Source organism: Ascaphus truei, chromosome 1, assembly GCF_040206685.1.
Source record: "Ascaphus truei isolate aAscTru1 chromosome 1, aAscTru1.hap1, whole genome shotgun sequence".
Classification (NCBI taxonomy): domain Eukaryota; kingdom Metazoa; phylum Chordata; class Amphibia; order Anura; family Ascaphidae; genus Ascaphus; species Ascaphus truei.
In genome coordinates, this window is record NC_134483.1 from 47,226,854 (window position 1) to 47,249,635 (window position 22,782).

The 22,782-nt window shown below is 45.4% G+C and overlaps 1 protein-coding gene across 2 annotated transcripts in view; it reads right to left on the reverse strand.

Moving 5' to 3' along the window:
* Positions 1–20,258, reverse strand: part of PDZD2 (PDZ domain containing 2) — a 385,311-nt gene extending 365,053 nt beyond the window's left edge. For both annotated transcript variants that reach the window (XM_075587491.1, XM_075587482.1), the window contains exon 1: positions 20,046–20,258. The gene's annotated coding sequence lies outside the window, so the exon portion shown is untranslated. The remainder of the gene's footprint in view (positions 1–20,045) is intronic.
* Positions 20,259–22,782: the final 2,524 nt, after the last annotated feature.

Consider the following 22,782-nt stretch of genomic DNA (forward strand, 5'->3'; position numbering starts at 1 on the left):
ACCAAGGCCATAGACCTGCTTTTCCACCTCTTTTATTGAAAGATTTTCAGATCATACAATGCGGTTCCATCCAGGTTACGCATACATTGCAGAATCTGCAAGTACTGTTACATGTACAAGGATTCCCAGATGTTTATATATCTGGAAGAGGACACGACGCCTGCTGCACAAGATACTCTGGAGCACTTCATAATGAACAGGAGGTTTGCAGAATAAATAAAACAGACGGCACGATAGGGAATAAACACTGGAAGACCTCATCATAACAGATAGACTTGGGAGAGAAGACCGGAACCTCAGGCATTAGCCAACAAGACAAACTCATTTCCCCATTAACATTTCGAGGTAATGAAAGAGCTTGTATTAATAGGTACAAGCGGGTTCAGTTGCTGTGATATTAATTTAATATTTTATCTTTTGAAAACTTAAAATAAAACTGCTAAATATTATGGGTTTTCTTCAGCTTCTGTGTAATGCAGTTCTGATCAACACAACCTTGTAATCTTCCTAGCATCCCTCCCCATTTTGGTATAGGGCGGCCCAAACAAATGCATTATTTATTTTACATTTACAGTACTAGCATACGTTATATGTTTATCAGAGTTTGTTTTTCCAGGGATAAATTAGTAAAACTCCAAGACATAGGGGGAAAATATTGTGCGCCAAACATTAAAAAAAATAACGCTTGTAAATTCCAAATGATGTCCCTTCGTTAAATAAATGACTAGCTTACTAGCTCCATGAATAAGTTTATAAGTTAAGAAGATAAATGCTCAGTGTATTTATACAGGATCACACTGGCAAAATCTTTTTAACGGGAATGAGGCAAAAAATTACAAAATGATTCCAGGACCAGAAGGATACGTTACAGAAGTTCGTCACCAATTTTTTAATTACATAGACGTGGCAGGTTTACTCCACTGGTGATAAGTTACTAATAGTAGAATTGCATTTCTTAAATGATGATGCTTTGCTAATAAGGAAGGGTTCACAGCTGAAGAATGGAAGTATGGTTACCAAAGTAGGAGATTCAAAGCAGCGGTCCAACCAATGTTTTGTTTTAAATGGGTTCGAACCAGGGGTGGGCTCCGGAGCTACAACGCGTTCATTTCAGCATGGGGGATCCCCCCACTTCCTGAGATTGAAGGATTGATGTCTGAACACAAAAATCCAAGTGGGGTAGAGACCCCCAATTGGACAAGAAACCCAAATTTGCACTCTATGAGGTTAAAACACTTAATGGGACTAAACAATATATCCCAGGCTAACAGCCAAAGTGCTACACGACGGAAAACAAAGAAGGATTTATTGCATACATATGGGAACAATATCAGGGAGTGTGGGGTATGAATAAGGGTGTGTTTAAAAATGTGGTAGATGGTGACCAGAATAGAGAGTGTTCTCTCTCACATACCAGGTATAATTCACATATAGGGAAAGCCACTGCCAAAAGCTTGTAGGACATATCCCATCAGGGGGTACCTGGTAGTGGGCAATGTGGAGTGCTCAGCAAGGTCCTGACACAGTGGGTGATAGAGGATTCTACCAACAACAAGAGATACCCGACACAAAGTAACGCTTCAGGTGTAAGGTAATGTATCTCTGGTTACTCAAAAGCACTTGAAAAAATGTAACATCTGCGGAATAATGTAACATGCATCAGTGGGTGTAGTGTATCATAACACTAGTATAGAGCAGAGGATTGGTATTTCAGCGCATATATACCTGTATACCCATTATCCCCCGAATAAAGTTGTTTCCCATTAATCAGACCGCAGACATAGTAATTCAAACTGTGCATACATAGGTCATGTCGGACAATGGCATAAGGCATGAAAAGCGGGTAACTAGAGATCAATATCAGATACTACCCGATCCGCCGAGTTGGTGCTAGTTTCCACGGTACACCGGAGCTCCCAGCATTGCTGGTCACCACTACCGACGTCAGAAGAATGACGTCATGTAAAACAGACGGGCCGTTTCGGGTAGGAAAATACGCTTCGTCAGGGCAGGAGTGGTAGGAAACCTACTCCACGGGATCCTTATATACCCATTTCCATAATGAGAAACAGACAGGTCCCTGATAGTTAACTCTTTGTGAGCTCCCTATTGAGGGAGTCTCTATTCCATGCGATCCTCACGAAGAGGTAACAATATGGTTAAATGTTTTGCGGTTTAGCTGCACTATTGAGGAATTGCAGATAGCTGTCAATTCAAAAGCGGAATGAATATTGTGGGAAAGACTTAACAGGACACCCCCAGATAACAATATCACTAGTATATCTGGCATACCGGAATAATAGCCTAAGTATGGAGATGTGATGTCAGTAGTACTTGTATCACTATCATACTGTCGCTTGTATTGCAAAGAGTACCAAAATAAAGGCTAAATAACCTACATGTGGTATTCCTGTGTGATGATGTATAAATGGTGACAAAATCAGAGGTTGAAAAACACAAACTAGCCTTACGCTGAGAGGCTAGAAATACAAGGAGTCACCGGGGATCGAACAAGGGGAGGGGAAATGGTAGGAAAAGGGGATCATGGTGTGACTAGCTGATGAACCCCCCCTAGTAGGTGATATTATACCTGAAAATGTGTGGATCCTTAGATCCCATATGGACCGTACGGCCCGGCTACCAGGCAGTGTTGTCGTTAGTGCATAGTGTAGGAATGTGCACCCTTACATGGAACCACCTCTAAGAGTCCAAATGGTACCGCTAGAGTATATGACTCCATTAAAAAATATATCCCTGGATCCCACATGTAAGGTAGTTCATATTCAGATGAAAAAGAGACATGAGTTGATAAAACAGCTAATATCTATGCCTCATGATATTGTAGAGGTGGGGGTTCATAAGAATGGAGTGTATATGAACCCCTCATTGAGGCCATCTGGATATAATGTCTGCAAGGTGTATATCCACCTACATTTACATATAATCAAATAAATCACCCCTGTTGTCAGGCAGTTTATGTAATCTCTAATGAACAACAACTAACTAACTAAAAACACTCTCTATCAGCGCTCGATCCAACAAATAATGTGTGAAAATGGTGAATACACTAAAACAATTTCTGTGTAAGTGCAAAAATCAGCAGCCAAGGGGACAACAAACAATAGACGGTTCCAAATCTACTAAACAAAATACATATACAAAAGCAGTGCCCCCGGCGCTAATGAGTTGATGTCCACAATACCATACTCCAAAGACAGTCCTGGATGGAATGACAGTCCTGGCAGATGGATGGATACACCAAAAAAGGTTCTGAATGGATTGAATAGTCCTCAGAATTGATTCCAGGTGGTTTCTGTAATCACATAAGAACACACCAATTGCGCAGTATAATAGATCACAAAGCCCTAACCAAAAACGGGAAAATCCCAATTTACAAGATATACTCTTGTTGGTTCAGGGGTGCCACTTACGAATGCCATCCGCAACCTGCTTCCAACCAGGCAGGAACGGAGACGCACACAGTTACACGCCGATTGATGACATCAGCGGCATTGGTCACCTCTCCAGCACCGGATGGATTTAGCAGTTGGTCGGCACACATGCACAGTACTATGCTCCTCCTCCCTACGCGTTTCGTGACCATGTGTCACTTCCTCAGGGGATGGAAGCAGGTTGTGGACGGCATTCGTAAGTGGCACCACTTGCCCTTACTTATTGCTATTGTGGTTTATGCTGCTCCCGCGAGGGCACCATCCAGTACAAGGAGGATCATCCCGTTAACCACGTGGGGTCCGTGGATATCGAGTTGGAGAAGGGGCCTGTAACAGATTCTCTCCCCTGAACCAACAAGAGTATATCTTGTAAATTGGGATTTTCCCGTTTTTGGTTAGGGCTTTGTGATCTATTATACTGCGCAATTGGTGTGTCTTTGTTCTTATGTGATTACAGAAACCACCTGGAATCAATTCTGAGGACTATTCAATCGATTCAGAACTTTTTTTGGTATATCCATCCATCTGCCAGGACTGTCATTCCATCCAGGACTGTCTTTGGAGTATGGTATTGTGGACATCAACTCATTAGCGCCGGGAACACTGCTTTTGTATATGTATTTTGTTTAGTAGATTTGGAACCGTCTATTGTTTGTTGTCCCCTTGGCTGCTGATTTTTGCACTTACACAGAAATTGTTTTAGTGTATTCACCATTTTCACACATTATTTGTTGGATCGAGCGCTGATAGAGAGTGTTTTTAGTTAGTTAGTTGTTGTTCATTAGAGATTAAATAAACTGCCTGACAACAGGGGTGATTTATTTGATTATATGTAAATGTAAATGTAGGTGGATATACACCTTGCAGACATTATATCCAGGTGGCCTCAATGAGGGGTTCATATACACTCCATTCTTATGAACCCCCATTGCTACAATATCATGAGGCATAGATATTAGCTGTTTTATCAACTCATGTCTCTTTTTCATCTGAATATGAACTACCTTACATGTGGGATCCAGGGATATATTTTTTAATGGAGTCATATACTCTAGCGGTACCATTTGGACTCTTAGAGGTGGTTCCATGTAAGGGTGCACATTCCTACACTATGCACTAACGGCAACACTGCCAGGTAACCGGGCCGTACGATCCATATGGGATCTAAGGATCCACACATTTTCAGGTATAATATCACCTACTAGGGGGGGTTCATCAGCTAGTCACACCATGATCCCCTTTTCCTACCATTTCCCCTCCCCTTGTTCGATCCCCGGTGACTCCTTGTATTTCTAGCCTCTCAGCGTAAGGCTAGTTTGTGTTTTTCAACCTCTGATTTTGTCACCATTTATACATCATCACACAGGAATACCACATCTAGGTTATTTAGCCTTTATTTTGGTACTCTTTGCAATACAAGCGACAGTATGATAGTGATACAAGTACTACTGATATCACATCTCCATACTTAGGCTATTATTCCGGTATGCCAGATATACTAGTGATATTGTTATCTGGGGGTGTCCTGTTAAGTCTTTCCCACAATATTCATTCCGCTTTTGAATTGACAGCTATCTGCAATTCCTCAATAGTGCAGCTAAACAGCAAAACATTTAACCATATTGTTACCTCTTCGTGAGGATCGCATGGAATAGAGACTCCCTCAATAGGGAGCTCACAAAGAGTTAACTATCAGGGACCTGTCTGTTTCTCATTATGGAAATGGGTATATAAGGATCCCGTGGAGTAGGTTTCCTACCACTCCTGCCCTGACGAAGCGTATTTTCCTACCCGAAACGGCCCGTCTGTTTTACATGACGTCATTCTTCTGACGTCGGTAGTGGTGAACAGCAATGCTAGGAGCTCCGGTGTACCGTGGAAACTAGCACCAACTCGGCGGATCGGGTAGTATCTGATATTGATCTCTAGTTACCCGCTTTTCATGCCTTATGCCATTGTCCGACATGACCTATGTATGCACAGTTTGAATTACTATGTCTGCGGTCTGATTAATGGGAAACAACTCTATTCGGGGATAATGGGTATACAGGTATATATGCGCTGAAATACCAATCCTCTGCTCTATACTAGTGTTATGATACACTACACCCACTGATGCATGTTACATTATTCCGCAGATGTTACATTTTTTCAAGTGCTTTTGAGTAACCAGAGATACATTACCTTACACCTGAAGCGTTACTTTGTGTCTAGTATCTCTTGTTGTTGGTAGAATCCTCTATCACCCACTGTGTCAGGACCTTGGCTGAGCACTCCACATTGCCCACTACCAGGTACCCCCTGATGGGATATGTCCTACAAGCTTTTGGCAGTGGCTTTCCCTATATGTGATCTATACCTGGTATGTGAGAGAGAACACTCTCTATTCTGGTCACCATCTACCACATTTTTAAACACACCATTATTCATACCCCACACTCCCTGATATTGTTCCCATATGTATGCAATAAATCCTTCTTTGTTTTGCGTCGTGTAGCACTTTGGCTGTTAGCCTGGGATATATTGTTTAGTCCCATTAAGTGTTTTAACCTCATAGAGTGCAAATTTGGGTTTCTTGTCCAATTGGGGGTGTATACCCCACTTGGATTTTTGTTTTCATGCTAATCCTACCCTATGCACCATGAGATCACTACATTTTAATTAGAATAGTTTGGAGAGCGATAGGCATTGCGTGTCTCATAGGATTGGCGTCTGAGCAGAAATACAGTAGCCATTTAAAAAAAAAAAATTCCAGAATCTAAGTACAGATCACAGACACCTAAACATATACTTTTCTATACTGATAATGTGACACTGGAAATGGCAGAATTTATAAACAATTATATTACAGCATCAAAAAGAACTCTTAAATATAACCATAGATAAATCCAACTCAAAAACAGGCAAAAATAATTTATTACAGAATGCAAATAAAATAAAAAAATCATATAGGAGGAATAGATATAAAAACAGAAGTACAACATAATCATAGGCAACAATATGTAATCAAATGGATAATGGCATATAGAGTGAATAAATGCTAATGTGCTGATGAAACCTAATATCAATGACAAGCTACACTGCATAAAAGAACCCGGGTACAGCAATAATCAGGCCACAGAACATAAAATGGTTCGCTGACTAATCCTAAACACAACACAGAGAACACTGTATGACATAAGACACTGTGCATACAGATAAGGCCCTATAGATGCACTCAAAATCTGAGGAGGGAGAACACCCTGAAAGATAAGCAACACAACAGAAGAAATCTGGACCAAACCAGAGATATGATGTATAAATATGCTTTATTATTGATAATAGAATGGTTGGTACCGGAACATATAGTGAATGAGGTGAACTCAATACAAAAAAAGTGCTAGTAGGCAAAGTGCCTGAAGTGTATCCAAAATGGAACAATGAACGTAAGCACTATAAATCCAGAAAGCAATGAACCTCTGCCTATGGTATAAGGCAATAGGGGCTAACTCTGGTGTGTGACGTCACTAGAACGCTATATATAATATATACACTCACATGGGGCACTAAAGTGTGTATAGGCACATAATCACTGTCAATCATGCATCAATGATGTACTATATAAGTAACATAACAGTGGCAATGATAAACCAGTAGTGTAAATGTAGCACAAAAAACACACAAGTGTAGGACTGCTGACATAAACCAATGTGATGGTCAAAGAGCAATAAGAGGCGTGGAACCCCACCAAAACTGACCCTGTTAGTGAGTAACTGCACACAGGGACAGAAAAGTGGGGAAGGGAAACCCTGCACACCAATATATGCGAGTCCTGTGGGGGGAGAGAAATGCAACAGGATCGTGTATTCCAAAAGGTCTGACCCTCAATAACATCCCCCTACAGCACACGGGGGGGGGGGGGGGGGGGGAAGAGGACAGAAAAGAGGGAAAGAGGACCCTGAATCACTTATCTGTACTTACGGCACTTATCACTTACGCCCGTGATGACGTCACATGTTCCGATTTCCAACATGGACGCCTGCAGCTTCTAGTTGACTTCACCGAGTTCCTGCTCGAGCTCCCTTCAGCTGCACACTCCATGAGACACTCATCCAGGCTGCTTTAACGGATCGTGTACCCAGGGCCAGTACAGATAAGTGATACAGGGTCCTCTTTCCCTCTTTTCTGTCCTCTTCCCCCCCCCCCCCCCGTGTGCTGTAGGGGGATGTTATTGAGGGTCAGACCTTTTGGAATACACGATCCTGTTGCATTTCTCTCCCCCCACAGGACTCGCATATATTGGTGTGCAGGGTTTCCCTTCCCCACTTTTCTGTCCCTGTGTGCAGTTACTCACTAACAGGGTCAGTTTTGGTGGGGTTCCACGCCTCTTATTGCTCTTTGACCATCACATTGGTTTATGTCAGCAGTCCTACACTTGTGTGTTTTTTGTGCTACATTTACACTACTGATTTATCATTGCCACTGTTATGTTACTTATATAGTACATCATTGATGCATGATTGACAGTGATTATGTGCCTATACACACTTTAGTGCCCCATGTGAGTGTATATATTATATATAGCGTTCTAGTGACGTCACACACCAGAGTTAGCCCCTATTGCCTTATACCATAGGCAGAGGTTCATTGCTTTCTGGATTTATAGTGCTTACGTTCATTGTTCCATTTTGGATACACTTCAGGCATTTTGCCTACTAGCACTTTCTTGCATTCAGTTCACCTCATTCACTATATGTTCCGGTACCAACCATTTTATTATCAATAATAAAGCATATTTATACATCAAATCTCTGTTTTGGTCCAGATTTCTTCTGTTGTGTTGCTTATTTTTCAGGGTGCTCTCCCTCAGTGTTCTCTGTGTTTTGATTACCTTCCCTGCCCTTTTGCACCAGTCTGTACTAGTGACCCAAGTGGTCACACTAGGTTGAGCGGGTGCATCTCTCTTTTGTCCTCTAATCCTAAACACCGCATAAATCAGAGCACAGAACAGAAGTAATCTAACCCATTAAAGATATAAATGCTAGTGCATTTGGCTCATGAGAAGTTGAAACCGGGTATGGAGAACCTGCTGGGTCCCTGCAGGATAACAGGTGACATACGGAAACAATATATATTGGATGTATAACGCCCCTAAAGTACTAAACTCCCGGACCAATTGCAGTATAGAAGAATAAAAGAATATTAATAGTAACTGGCCATGAAGGCCTCTCACGTACTGTATACTGCTGGAGAGGCTCTCCAGGTGGGATGAGCAAATCACAGGGTCTCCATAAGATTAGAGTCGCTTGTGGCAAATCAGCACAACCATGACAGGATGTAACGCCCGATGTACGTTTCGCAACAGCTTTGTCAAGGGCGAATTTATAAGAACACCAAGATATCCTTGCAATCTCATTTTAGTTGAAAATAAAATTGAACCCTAACTAACCAGCGCTTAACCTGTGATGTATAAGTGCAACAAATACTATAAGACTGTGCAAAAATTAAAACAACAAATGTGAAAAACCAATTGTGTTAACAAAAGGACGGAGCTGCCAAAGGCTTCCCACAATGCAAGTTACCTCCAACCTGCATACAATAGTACGGTAAAGAAAAAAAAGGATACCTGGCGCTCAACATTACACTGTGTTAATAGGAAACAAAAACAGTCTCTTAAGAATCCCCCAGAGAGTCCAAATTATGAAGATGATGTCGGAAGATTTTCTTCACTGCTGCAACATCACAATCTACCTGGAAATGATATAAAGGCACACCACTGCGCAGTACTCCTGGTCTTAATAGCTTCCCTTTACACACTATAAATGCCAATGTAGACAATGCCTACTTACAGGAATGAATCTTCTAAATACAGTTGAGACAATCTGTGCTTGATCCCCTTCCGCACCGACTGGTACCACGAATCCCCAGAGTACTTCCTCTATCCCTTAAAGCTTGTGGTTCAAGGATCTCCCATATCACACGGAACCCCAGAGAGAGAGAGTGGACAATAGCAAAAATGCCACCCTGGGAGGTTTTGTGGACCTGTGCCTAAGTATTCTTTATAATGGCTGGTTAATACCTCCACTGCCAAGGAGATGTGCAATGCATGAATAACAGACACCTCTGACAGCGGAAAACGTACAGTATTTTGTAACGTTCATTATAGTGATCCTTCCCTTTTTATTATTTTATAGCCTCCCAAGACCTCTAATTGTATATATTTTGTTTCTGCCTATGTTACCATTATGACTGGCTATACCGGTTACTTTGCTGGCATTGTAGTGCTGTGTAGGCCCTGCGGCAGCAAATACTTATTTAGCACACTTTTCCCCCACCCCCTGGGTGATATGGCAGCTGCTGTGTATGTGGTGCGTTACCTGTGGCTCAGAGGAGGCCTGAACCTCCGCTGCTGGGAGCCTGGGTGTATCTGAGCCTTCTGATGCCAGCGCCTCCACCTGTGCGGGATCCTAACAGTGTTGGATAACCCCGTCACAGGACAATATAAGAAATACACACACTGATAACAGTTTACTGCATGCATAATAATAATGATAATACAGAACCACTCAGGCCTCGCAGGGCCGTACCCGCACACCGTGCCCCCACCCCCGTGGGGTTTACCCCAAAGTACTGAGCTGCCCCATGACACCCAACCACCCTGGTGTCCACAAAGTCAACCCACCCAAAGTGTGTGACAGCGCTGCCCACACCAGTGTGTACTGTTGTTATACCTTCCAGGCGCTCCAGCAACTCTTATCACCAACTGAAGAGAAGGGGTCCGCGGATCCAGCGACGTTGTCCACGATGGCGTCCGCCTCCCCGTGGGATGAATTCCGGTTTGGATAATATCACCATGAAGGTCGTCTCTGTGCCTTGCGGTGGTTGTCTGGTCCCAGACCACAGGCCGCAACTACTGTGCAGCGTCCTTCTGTGTCCCTGCCACTCTGAATGCTAAATGGGCAGTGTCCCTGTCTAAGGGCCTGTACCTGTAGCAGCCACAAACTGAACTGGGGAGTAGGGACCTAACAGGGGGTCTCTGGCCTGATGCAGGGGCTTACTGACACCCTGCGCCTACACCCTCACCCTCTAATGTCCCAGCTCCGACTGGCGTGGCTCTCTCAACACGCCAAATGTAACAACTTGCTGAGCAGGTAATCCTGCAGCCCTATTGGCTGCTCTGGGCCATCTGATCTCCAACCCCTGTGCTTGATGGGGCTTGTAGTCCCTGTGGGGCCCCCTGCTGCAATGGCCGCCGCTCTTGCACCATCACTGTACTGTGCGGCATTTGAAATATGGCGCCGCCCTTCCCGGTGTCCCACCGGAGGAGCGCCGGCGACCGGTCACCGCCCCAACCACCCGCACTCACGGGAGTGCGCATAGCCCGCCGCCTTGCTCCCGCAGCCTCCCGAACACGCCGCACTCTCCCCAGTTGCAGCGGGGGTAAGCGGAGCCAACGGGGAAACCCAAGGGGGAACCTGGCCACACAACACGGGTAGTCTGATCTCATTTTCCTGCATTTTCTGTCTCCAAACCGCTTGGATTTTTACCCAGAATTGGCTTCCTTCCCTACAGGCAATACATTACTATTGTTTTTACAAACATCCGCTACAGGGGCAGTTCCATGTAGAAGGTAAAACTAAAATATGTGTAGCACCCTTTCACCTCCCTTTAAGGGAGATTTGTATGCTATGTACGTAATGGTGCTAACCTGCAGGCTCACAGAAGGCCTGGGCCTCCGCTCATAGGGAGCTTGAGGGTGCAGCACCTCCACCTGTGGGGATCCCAGCATAGGCGGGATGGCACGTCACGGGAACATATATAGCATATACCGTAAATAACCACTCACAATAACACTTTACCAGCAGGGTCCTAGCAAATACACATGCATAACACTGCACAGCACCAACAAAACAAGGTATCAGCCCCTTTCCTCCTATCCCCAGGAGCAAGCTATAACCCCTCATGGTCTTGGAACACAATGTCCCTTGGGCACCTAAGTCCGCAAGATGTCCGTCAAGACAGTACCAAGTGTGAGTGTGAGGGCAGCGCTACCCTCCCTTGTGTATTGGTGATGCAAGTGGGTACCTTCCTGGGTACTCGTGTACACCAGGGAATTACTCTAAGGAGAGAAGCAGCATCAGTGATCCCACAATGCAGGGCCACCCAACAATCCCCTCTCTCCTTCCAGGCAACAGCGCAGTCATTCCTCCAGGCCTGGGCAATCCTCCGCAGCGTGCCGTTCTGCTCCGGTGCTTCTTCACTGCGCAAGCAAGTCCTGGACTACTGGCCAGCCCTACAATACTCCTCTTTGGGGAACAGGGACTAACTGGGGCCTGGGTGTGTGTCCCTGTCCAAGCCCAAGGTAGCCTGACTGGCTCCCTGGGCAGTCCTTCTCCTTCCGCAGCGCGGGCAGCTCTGACATGCAGCCTCCAGTCACCAGAGGATATCCTGTTTCTCTGTTTCAGTCTTTGCCAATCGCAAAATGGCCCCCGCATAATCAAGTCAATGTTCTATCCTCCCAATCTTGCCGATGCACCTCCGCAGAACCGGTCAGCGGAGCTGGACAACTCGCCCAAAAGGTGAGGAGAAATACCCTGCTACATATGTAAGCAAATTAATCCATTTTGTAGAGAGGCTTAATTTGCCCTTAACCATTTTGCTGCCAGAGAGGCCTGGAATGCATCGCTCTGCAGGCCCTTGTGACAGTAAGCCCTCGTCCATAGTAAGAGCGACGGTGCGCACACGCCGAAAACAAAATGCACATGCTCCAACGGTTTTCAGACTAGCACCTGGAAACCGAAACAAATTAACATCCCAGTGGGGAGACTCATGCTGGCCCATGTGAGAGGAGTTTAACCCTAACACTGCCTGCTCCTTACCAGGACTTATGTTAGGGCCAGGAATATATAGCCAGGGACACTGGGCTACACGGGGTTAACCAACAAACAGTGAGCTGCCCTGCTCCAGCAGGGAGGGGTTTCACTTTATTTTCGTTTAGTGTGTCCCTTTTGAATTAAATGTGACAAGTTATTCAACAATTACAGAGGAAGCAAAATAACAGTTTTACAACCATCTTTCCCTGATTTATACCCAAATGACAGCTAAAGGTGAGGGAGTGATGTATCGCAGGTGCCCAGATAAGTTACGGTGAGTGAGGCTCTGTAAACTTCAAAGACCTCACTGAGACCAGAGACCATGGGGTCGCCACAAGGTTATTACATCCCTGATCATAAGATGGCTAACAGAAATTAGAATCATGTATGTTTTGTACAACTCTTCCTTGTGTGTGTGGGGAGGGTGTGGGAAGGGTGTGGCATGTGTGTGGGTGGCGTGTTGTGGCGTGTGTGTGTGGGGGGAGGGTGTGGCGTGTGTGTGTGGGTGGGGAGGGTGTGGCGTGTGTGTGTGGGTGGGGAGGGTGTGGCGTGTGTGTGTGGGTGGGTGGAGAGGGTGTGGCGTGTGTGTGGGTGGGGAGGGTGTGGCGTGTGTGTGTGTGTGGGTGGGGAGGGTGTGGCGTGTGTGTGTCGGTGGGGAGGGTGTGGCATGTGTGTGTGTGGGTGGGGAAGGTGTGGCGTGTGTGTGTGTGGGTGGGGAGGGTGTGGTGTGTGTGTGTGTGGGTGGGGAGGGTGTGGCGTGTGTGTGTGGGTGTGGCGTGTGTGTGGGTGGGGAAGGGTGTGGCGTGTGTGTGTGGGTGGGTGCGGCGTGTGTGTGTGGGTGGAGAGGGTGTGGCGTGTGTGTGAGTGGGGAGGGTGTGGCGTGTGTGTGAGTGGGGAGGGTGTGGCGTGTGTGTGTGTGGGTGAGGAAGGTGTGGCGTGTGTGTGGGTGGGGAGGAAGGTGTGGCGTGTGTGTGTGTGGGTGGGGAGGAAGGTGTGGCGTGTGTGTGGGTGGGGAGGGTGTGGCGTGTGTGGGTGGGGAGGGTGTGGCGTGTGTGTGGGTGGGGAGGGTGTGGCGTGTGTGTGGGTGGGAAAGGGTGTGGCGTGTGTGTGGGGCGTGGGTCACATCTTCCCCATCATGACCTCCTTGGTGGGATCCACTACAAGTCACTGGTAATGCATAGGTTTTCTGTTTTACTCCTTTGTTAGAACAAACTTGGGGGGGTCGGTATGTAGTTAACCCCTTACACACATTGGTGAGTGTATGTACATGAGTAATTAACGCTGAATTACTAATTCACTAACCTGCGATACCTGGTAATATCGTGCCGCTGCTAAAATATCACATACCCCAGCCTTGGCGTTGAAACTATCTTGCCTATGTATATAAATGGTCACTAAATACACAGGCAAAATAAGACTAGCTACCTACAATAGGTGATAAAAATAGATAATATTAACATTTTAGAACATATTAAATATATTAATCCCTTAGTGGCCAGCAAATTATGGTCAACCCAAGGCCTAGTAAGGGGTTAATATATGCACATATGGATGTCATGCTTTTTGTGCTTTATTTGTAGGGTGTTTATGTTGTATGTAACCCCTTTGGTGCCTGGGGGTATTATTTTGCAATGCATTGGTGGCCTCAGGCATCCAAGGGGCAAATAACTTTCTGCTGTAAGGTTTTGTAAGAAATCATGTCACATGACATAACCCATTGGTAGAAAAGTGTGACGTCCCATCCACACACAAATTATCGTTAAATAGCGTTTACGATGTAAATAACGCAACTTTGTGTATGCAAATGAGATGAATATTGCTACTCGCAAATAAATCATTCTTAGTGACTACGGTAGTGGCTCAAAAAAAAAAAAAAAATATCCCCACAATCCTAATCTTTAATAAACACCAAATTTCTATCTATATTTACATTTAGTGACGCTACACCATTTTGTCTAAGTTCCAAACTTATCTGTTTGTATCTGTCTGTATCTCTACAAATATGACAACATACAAAATAACCTTCATCCATGTTTGCATGAGAGACGCCGAATGATAACATCTGTCAGACAATATATCCGGGAAAGATTTACAATGTTTCCAATTGACAACAACCCCCATTTAAAGTCAAGGTGCACAGCTTAGTAATAATGTAAATGTCTTCGGTTATTCATAGCAAAGTAGTGCAAGCCTCAACAGTACCAGTGCAATCCGTCTCAGCACACGTGCATCACGCTACTGTGCAGAATAAGCTCTTGTTCAACCTTGGATCACTTAGTGTAGCCCGAAGGGTCATTTAAATATTGTAGAACAATCTCAGAGCTAAAAAGCTACTTAACAGCATTACATTTTCCTTCTTAAAACACACTTAATGTTTCTTTCATTAATCATCTCGCTGCTCTTGCATCCTAAACCGTTGTATATGTTATGCTGGAAGATCCGGTCATAACAAGATGGGTGCAAAATGAAACAAATTAACCGTTGTAAAGGTCGTAACCTGAAACCCTTTGCGTTTCACAGGCCTTCAAAAGGGCAACGGCTTTAATCCTGCCTATTGGAAACGTTTTGATAAAGGAGAACGTCTGAGCCTCAGGATGTGTTCTGTATCAGGGTATAACCTTTTGGTGACGGTTTCTCAAACTAAAGATGCTGCTAGACCAGGGGTGGGCAACGCCAGTCCTCAAGGGCCACCAACATGTCAGATTTTCAGGATATCCCAGCTTCAGCACAGGTGGGAGTTCAGTCTTCGACAGCCACCTGTGCTGAAGCAGGGATATCCTGAAAGCCTGACATGTTGATAGCCCTTTAGGCCTGAAGTTGGCCACCCCTGTGCTAGGGACAGGAGATGTGCTTATGAGAGCCCGGGCTGAAATCTTTGGGCTTTTCCCAACAGCCTTAAGTGCTTCACCTCTTCCCTCAGCCGGAGCTGAAACACATTATCTTCTGCTGCCAAGATACTTCCCGCTAAAAGGTAAGTGCGCGTTGCTTTCCCTTCCAGAAGAAACAAAATGGTCGATTAAATCTCCAAAATCACCCTGTCCAATAGGAAGTGGTGACTTTCTATTCGCCCATGTGACACGTGGGATTTAAATACCAGAAAGCCTTGTGACATCTTCACCAGTAAAATGTCTCGGTAACCGAAGGGTCCCCGGGAACTGAAATGAGTTCTGTTTAGTTCTGGGACCCCTTGCTTCCCATCCTGCGAATCAAAAATAGAGGGTGTGCTGGGGGGGGGGGGGGGGGAGAGAGTACTACTAAGGCCTTGTTCAGGGTGCAGGCTTCGGAGGGAGGATGTGCTGCCGTGCGAGCTGCCGTGGGACACAATGTATTCAAATTGAATACTGGTTGTCAGGGTAGCAGCTGCCCTGTCTCCGAAGCCCGGAGTTGACGCTGGCTACAGTTTCAATAAACAAAAAATTAGTTTTTTGAAGCTGCAGCAGCGTCACTGGGACCTAGGCAGCCAATGAACTCATTCTTGAGAATGATTTCAAGACTGCAACTTGGATACCTAACCTCACGTCTGTAGCTGGGGGGAAATCATTGGACAACTGAACCACTAGAAAGAAAAATGTCTTCCAAAATGCAGCCTGACTGCGTAATATTCCTGCTTTTGGGTTACATGTTTGATAAGGTTGAAAAAAATGTTTCAAGGTTTAGAAGATGCAGTACCACCTACTCTATATTACTACTTTTGTTCTACCTTATGATGGCGGAAACCAGGGCTATGATCAAGGAAACCAGGGCTATGATCAAGGAGACCAGGGTTATGATCAAGGAGACCAGGGCTATGATCAAGGAGACCAGGGCTATCGTCAAGGAGACCAGGGCTATCGTCAAGGAGATCAGGGCTATCGTCAAGGAGACCAGGGCTATCATCAAGGAGACCAGGGCTATCATCAAGGAGACCAGGGCTATCATCAAGGAGACCAGGGCTATCATCAAGGAGACCAGGGCTATCATCAAGGAGACCAGGGCTATCATCAAGGAGACCAGGGCTAGCACTGATAAACCTACCGTACTTTTGCAAGATGTTGGACTCTTGAGTTCCCTACGTGTGCTTCAGCTTTTTCCTCCCAATGGGAAGCAGAGGTGGAAGGGAGAGGCATGCGTTTTATACTCCGGCCAACCAGAAGTAGCTCACCTCTCCGCAGGCATATTGGATTTTATATACGATTGGGGAACTATTTATTTCATTGTGATTTCTAAAGCATAGCTCGTTATGGAAAATATGAATATGGACTCCTGCCATTAAGGCGACATAAAACTGCACTTTTAAATTAACACGCAATAAAAAAAATCTAACATAAGCACATATAGATCACGATGCCTTTTTTTACATGGGATCCTTCATTATACAAAAAAAATGCACCAATGGGGAGAGTTAATGGAATTGCCCAAATCAGCAGCTTTTTTAGTCAGGAAGTGCTGCAATTCAAGGTGTTTATGGACCATCCGGCACTAAAGGGGTTAATAAGTACAGCCGCATTGCAACCTTATCTGCAAAGTGTTGCAGGAAACTCTGCCAGCAATTAATATGAAGCCAACAAAGGATGGCTGGACAGATCACGTTCACTCTATATAATTTACCACTATGCAGTTCTCTCAGCTAATAACTAGATCAGTGTTTTTCCAACAGGGTTCCCCGGGCATCCCTAAAGGGGTTCTTGGAAATGTTCAATTCATTTGAAAATCGTACCCCAAATACAGACGAATTTACAATGCATCTGATCTCAGACACGTTATTAGAGAGGGTTGGGGTTCCTTACAATGCATCTGATCTCAGGCGCGTTATTAGAGAGGGTTGGGGTTCCTTACAATGAATCGTATCTCAGACGTGCTATTAGAGAGGGCTGGGGTGTCTCAGAGTTTCACAACATAATTATAGGCTTCCTTAACAAACAAAAAAAAACAAAGTTAAAAAACACTGCACTAGATGCTTCTATTACATGTACATGATACTTTCTGACAAAACCTCACAGTCATCCAGAGGGAAAGCAGGTGTTATCTCTTGTTTCTATTTTGTGATACCAAAACCCTTTTCCCATCCCATTCTAACAAGTAGAAGCGATTCAGAATAAGAAGCCGAGCTCTCCCCAGAGCCAGCTTAAGTTCCTAAAACAACTTCATGCAGGTGCTGTGCATTTCCTGACCAGCGCAATTAACTGCAGTCTTTACTTCCACATCTCGTTAATTATTTTGCCTTTTTAATAAACCAGTGAGATTTCTGGGCCAACACTCAACTTCAACACAAGCATGTGTTTGCTTATTATTCAAAAGCAGGGGTGCGTACTGAGATTTTAACTCTGCCAAGGTAACATGAGCATGCTGCAATGCATAGCTGTACTGAGTATCACTACACATTTGCCAACACCAAGAGTAGAGCCTTGTTAGTCCCATGCAGCAGACAAAAAAAGTACATGAATATAATAAGCCACAGTGTAATTGGGTTCCTAAAAAATATAAAATAAACTTTTTGCTTTATTGTTTTCAGTTAAAAATGCATGTTTATATTTTATTTTACCTTAAAAATCCAAGTATTGTCCTCCACGTATTTTGGGGGGCTAATGATGGCATCATAATGACTTTACACAAACAGAGAGAGAGAAAAGGTGTGATTTATCCCTTCTCCTGTACATATAGGAGAAGATCACACAATAAGTCATGCAGAAAATTGTTAAAAAAATAAAAAAATAAAAAAACACTTCAAAGCATTTTATTACAATGGAAACATTAGGGGGGCGATGTGTCAATGTGAAGAAACCCGCTTGCTCTGGCTTTTAAACCTTAGAAAGTGTTTCCTACATGTGATGCAAATTATTATAAGTGATGTGCAACATTTTTGCTGAAGTTTAAGAACCCATCGGAATTCGTTTTTTGGGGTGAAAGGGTTGGGGGAAGGGGTTATGAAACTTTCACAAGCATTTTCTGGCATCTTAAAATTCAATGTGCAAGGTCACGTGGCCCTTTATGTATAATACACTGTCTTTGAAGACATGTCTAATGATGAATTATTAGGCAGAAAAGTTTAAACCACTTCAGACTTCATGCTTTATTTTATGATACATGCCAAAATCCCCACAGCCTCTTCGGCATATAGCAAGGGTGGACAACTCCAGTCCATACTTTTTTCCCCTAAAAGAGTATTCAGTGCAGCTTTTATCAATGTGTTTCAGCGCACATGGCATCCGGATATGGCTTCAATCCTTTGTAAAAAAAAATTAAAAAAATTGGGAAAAAATAAATAAAAAATCACCAGCTTGGATAGCCGCTTTAAACCAAAGCAGTCTACAGTCAACCCCTTTGTCTGCCAGAAACCAGCAGTGGCCTGCATGCTAAGGGGTTAATCATATCTTTATTTATTTTTATCATGCTGGAATCTATACATTTTTGCTATTTATTTCGTTTCTGCTGACCTATAAAATAGGACCTCTTCAAATACTTATTTTAAGAATTTAGTTAATTTTTTTAATTTGTTTTTTTAGAATAACTTTGAAAAGAAAAAGCAAATATGAATATTTTTTAGAAGTGATTACATATTTGCCCCCAATTTTTGGGGGGCGGGTACGAATTAAGATTTGACCACATCCTGACACAGGGACCAGAATCACATGGCGCTTTTACAGATATGGGATGGACTGATTTAGCAGCCTGATATATACCTATCTGCTGTCCCAAAATGCACAGTGCAACCTCATCCAGCTCTACAACTTTCAGCTATTTATAAACGTTGCCAGAATAAAAAAGCCCAGCCTGTGTGCCACATTTAGTAAAGAGTCACTGGAAGGAAAGGCTTTCCAGCTCAGCACAGTTACATCACCACATGACAGCAGATAATAATACCACATGTGAGCACATACACATGCCCAGGCTTTCCCCATTCTCTCTCATCATACAATGCCACATGACAATCACACCCCACTCCTGCATGCGGGCTGCAGCTCAGCTCCAGCGCAGTGCCTCCTGTTCTGTCCCCAATGTCATGTCTTTATACAGACATGGACTTGCACGTTATGGCTTTGGCACCCCACTGGGGTGAGCCGGTTAGTGCAGTAAAAAATCAATCCACGCCGGGGCAATAAGGAAACTTGAGGCAGATTTTACTGGGGGAGAAGTGAGACCTACGTGATTAACCCTTTCACGGCCAATGCATTGCAAAGCAATAGAAAGGCAGGGCGGTTCATTAACCCTTCTAAGCTGCAGGGCTCCTTGGCTGCTGGAGGACAGGCACCTTTGGGATGGACTGCATGAAAATGACCATCCCACCAGTGCCGGGGGGGGGACAGGGACATGATGGTACCGATTAACCTCGTCACTGCTAGTGGTCCAACCAGTAATATTTAACCTCTGTATTGTTTGGGATCACCTGAGCTACATTTAACCCTGCCACAGCCAGGGTGGGGGACACACGAGCAAATAGTGACACCTTGATTGAATGATTCACATGTAACCACTTTGCATGAGAAATACTTCACCCCGCTGGAACAGGCTTAGGAAATGCCTGGGCAATCTGTAACCCCTTCACCGGAGAGAACTTCAGCCATACTTAACCCGTGCACTACTGAGGATACAGCCGCCCACAATAACCAAGGGGATAAAGCAATGCCAGGCTCCAATTCTAATCCCATGTGGGTCTTGTCACCAACTCTCACTACATGGTCTCATTAACCCTTTGTTCCCTGCCACACAACCCAGTTTAGCAGTGACCACAGTGACCCCCCAAACCCCAAGAGAAGATGTTCACCTGCACCAGCTGAGGGCGATCGCTCAGGACTCACAAGGAGGTGATGGAAAGTCTCATGTGTGGGACGCAGCTAATGTTCCCGGGCAGCTCCAGCTACTCTCCCGGGCAGCTCCTGCTACTCTCCCGGGCAGCTCCTGCAGTCATTGGAAGAGGGAATGGAAAGCCAGCCCGGCCCTGCATCCCCTCCCATGTATTTACAGATCACACAGGGGCAGGGCTAACATCCCCTCTCCTGTATATAGAGATCACACAGGGGCAGGGCTAACATCCCCTCTCCTGTATATACAGAGCACACAGGGGCAGGGCTAACATCCCCTCTCCTGTATATAGAGATCACACAGGGGCAGGGCTAACATCCCCTCCCCTGTATATAGAGATCACACAGGGGCAGGGCTAACATCCCCTCCCCTGTATATACAGATCACACAGGGGCAGGGCTAACATCCCCTCCCCTGTATATAGAGATCACACAGGGGCAGGGCTAACATCCCCTCCCCTGTATATACAGAACACACAGGGGCAGGGCTAACATCCCCTCCCCTGTATATAGAGATCACACAGGGGCAGAGCTAACATCCCCTCCCCTGTATATACAGAACACACAGGGGCAGGGCTAACATCCCCTACCCTGTATATACAGAGCACACAGGGGCAGGGCTAACATCCCTGACCCTCCCACACTTACTGAAAGAAGGTGTTCGCAGGCACTCTGTGCTGGGACTCTCACTGTCATGTATATCTGTATTTATATCGCGCTGACAGCTATAGTACAGGTCATTTTGATACAATGTGTGCAGCAAAGTCAGGCAATAGGAAAATAAATGGCTGCCCAGAGAGCTTACAATCTAAGTGGTGAATTGGGAGACTTACAGAGACAGAGGGAATACGTGCAGTAGATTGCAGTGCTTGGCAGGAGCGACTGTGGGTGTGGGACAGGAGCCATGAGTGGACGCTATTGGGATGCTTAATTTAAGAGGTGAATTTTATTTTAAGGTTGGTCTGCATTAAATTGATGGGTTAACACCATTATCAGGGAGGAGGATGCAGGGAGTCGTGGGCGAGAGCATGTGTATATAGCAGAGTTCCCCCCTGTGTCCCGTTTACATCCGCTACAGCGGGGAGAGGTTGCTGAGTTCCGCGGGTGGTGCGGGTGCCGCCGGAGACCGAGGCGGACCTGCTGTCTGGCAGAGGAGGCGATCGCGTCGCCGGTGGCCCCTTTGCAGGGAACCGCCATGTTTGATTGCGTGTGCGCGGTAAGCTTTGCGCATGCGCAGAGAGGCTCCAAGTGTGGTGACCAGTAGAGAAGCGCACGCATGCGCAGAAGATAGTACCAGCGGGGACTACAGCCCCCCGAAGGCATAGGGGCTGTTAGTCAGGTGGCTAGGCTTAGCCAATTGTAAGGCTCGGATTTTCCTGCTCTTAGGATTGATACAATTCACGCGCTGGAGACCACGCCAGTCGGAAGATGGACCTCTGAGGAGCAAGTAGTGTCCAGGGAGCAGTGCTCCCCTGGACTAGGCCAGAGCTTCCGCCTTAGGCCCCAGATAGGCCCGACTCACTGTAGCTTGTGGCTGCTATAGGGAAAGCCCATAGTCAGGGACCTTTCCCCAGTAGCTGCATATAGTCAGGTACAGCACCGATGATACGCCACACGGTGACTGCGACCTGTGGTCTGGGACCAGATCAGCTACGCGGTAAAGATGGTAAGGTGATATTATCCACGCCGGAATTTACCCAGTGCGGAGGTGGACGCCATCGCGGACTACAACGTTGGATCAGACGGATTCTCTTTGTTATTCTGCAGTACCACTCCACGGGATAGCGCTATCTCCAACACTTTGGGTGGGCTTTGACATTGGGAAAGGGACATCAGGGAATTGGTGCCTGGCACCCAATGTACTCTGGGGCTCACTGTTGGCATCAGGTTGAGGTCTATTTTACTGTGTGGTATAGGGTACCAATATCATTGTGTTCAGTAAAGGTTGTTAGCATATATTTGTGTGCGTGTATCATTAGTATTGTTCCTGTAAGGGTCCATCCCTCCAAGTAGAGATCCCTTGCAGGTGGAGGCGCTGTGACCATAAGAATCAGGTACACCCCAGGCTCCCAGCGGCGGAGGTTCCGGGCTTCTGTGAGCCACAGGTAACGCACCACACACACGGTAGTCGCCATATCTTCCACAGGGTGGGGGAAAGTGCGCAACATGTGTATATGGCTGGGTCCAGGTTAGGACAGATATCCCCAGCAGCAAGAGGAAGAGGATATGTGAGGGTGCTTTTTATTGAGGGGTGTAGGAGTTATATAACAAATAAGTTAAACAGCTTGTCATGTTCATACTTTATCCCTAAATAAGGGGTTTATACAACCCAATGTAATGGGAGGTAATTTGATCCCCTTTATTTTCCTGCCACGATATCCCTGGTAATAACTCACTGATCAGGGGTGGAAGTGACTAAAAGTAGATGTACCTTTTGGTTTATTTTTATTTTTTACTTCGGTTTGAAGCAGGGGGTCTCCAGAAATGAACCGTGTTGATTTCAGCTGCCGGAACTGTTTACTTCCCGAGACACTTCCACCGAAAAGACTTGCGCCGGTAGCATCTCTGGCTGAGTACAAATATTTCAATTTAAAGGTTCCGCAGCCCAATAGGAAACCGCACCGCCCACCCTAGCAGCTTCCTATTGGCCAGCGTGCCGTAGAACGTTTAAGCCTGCATGAGATCCCGGCATCACCTTTA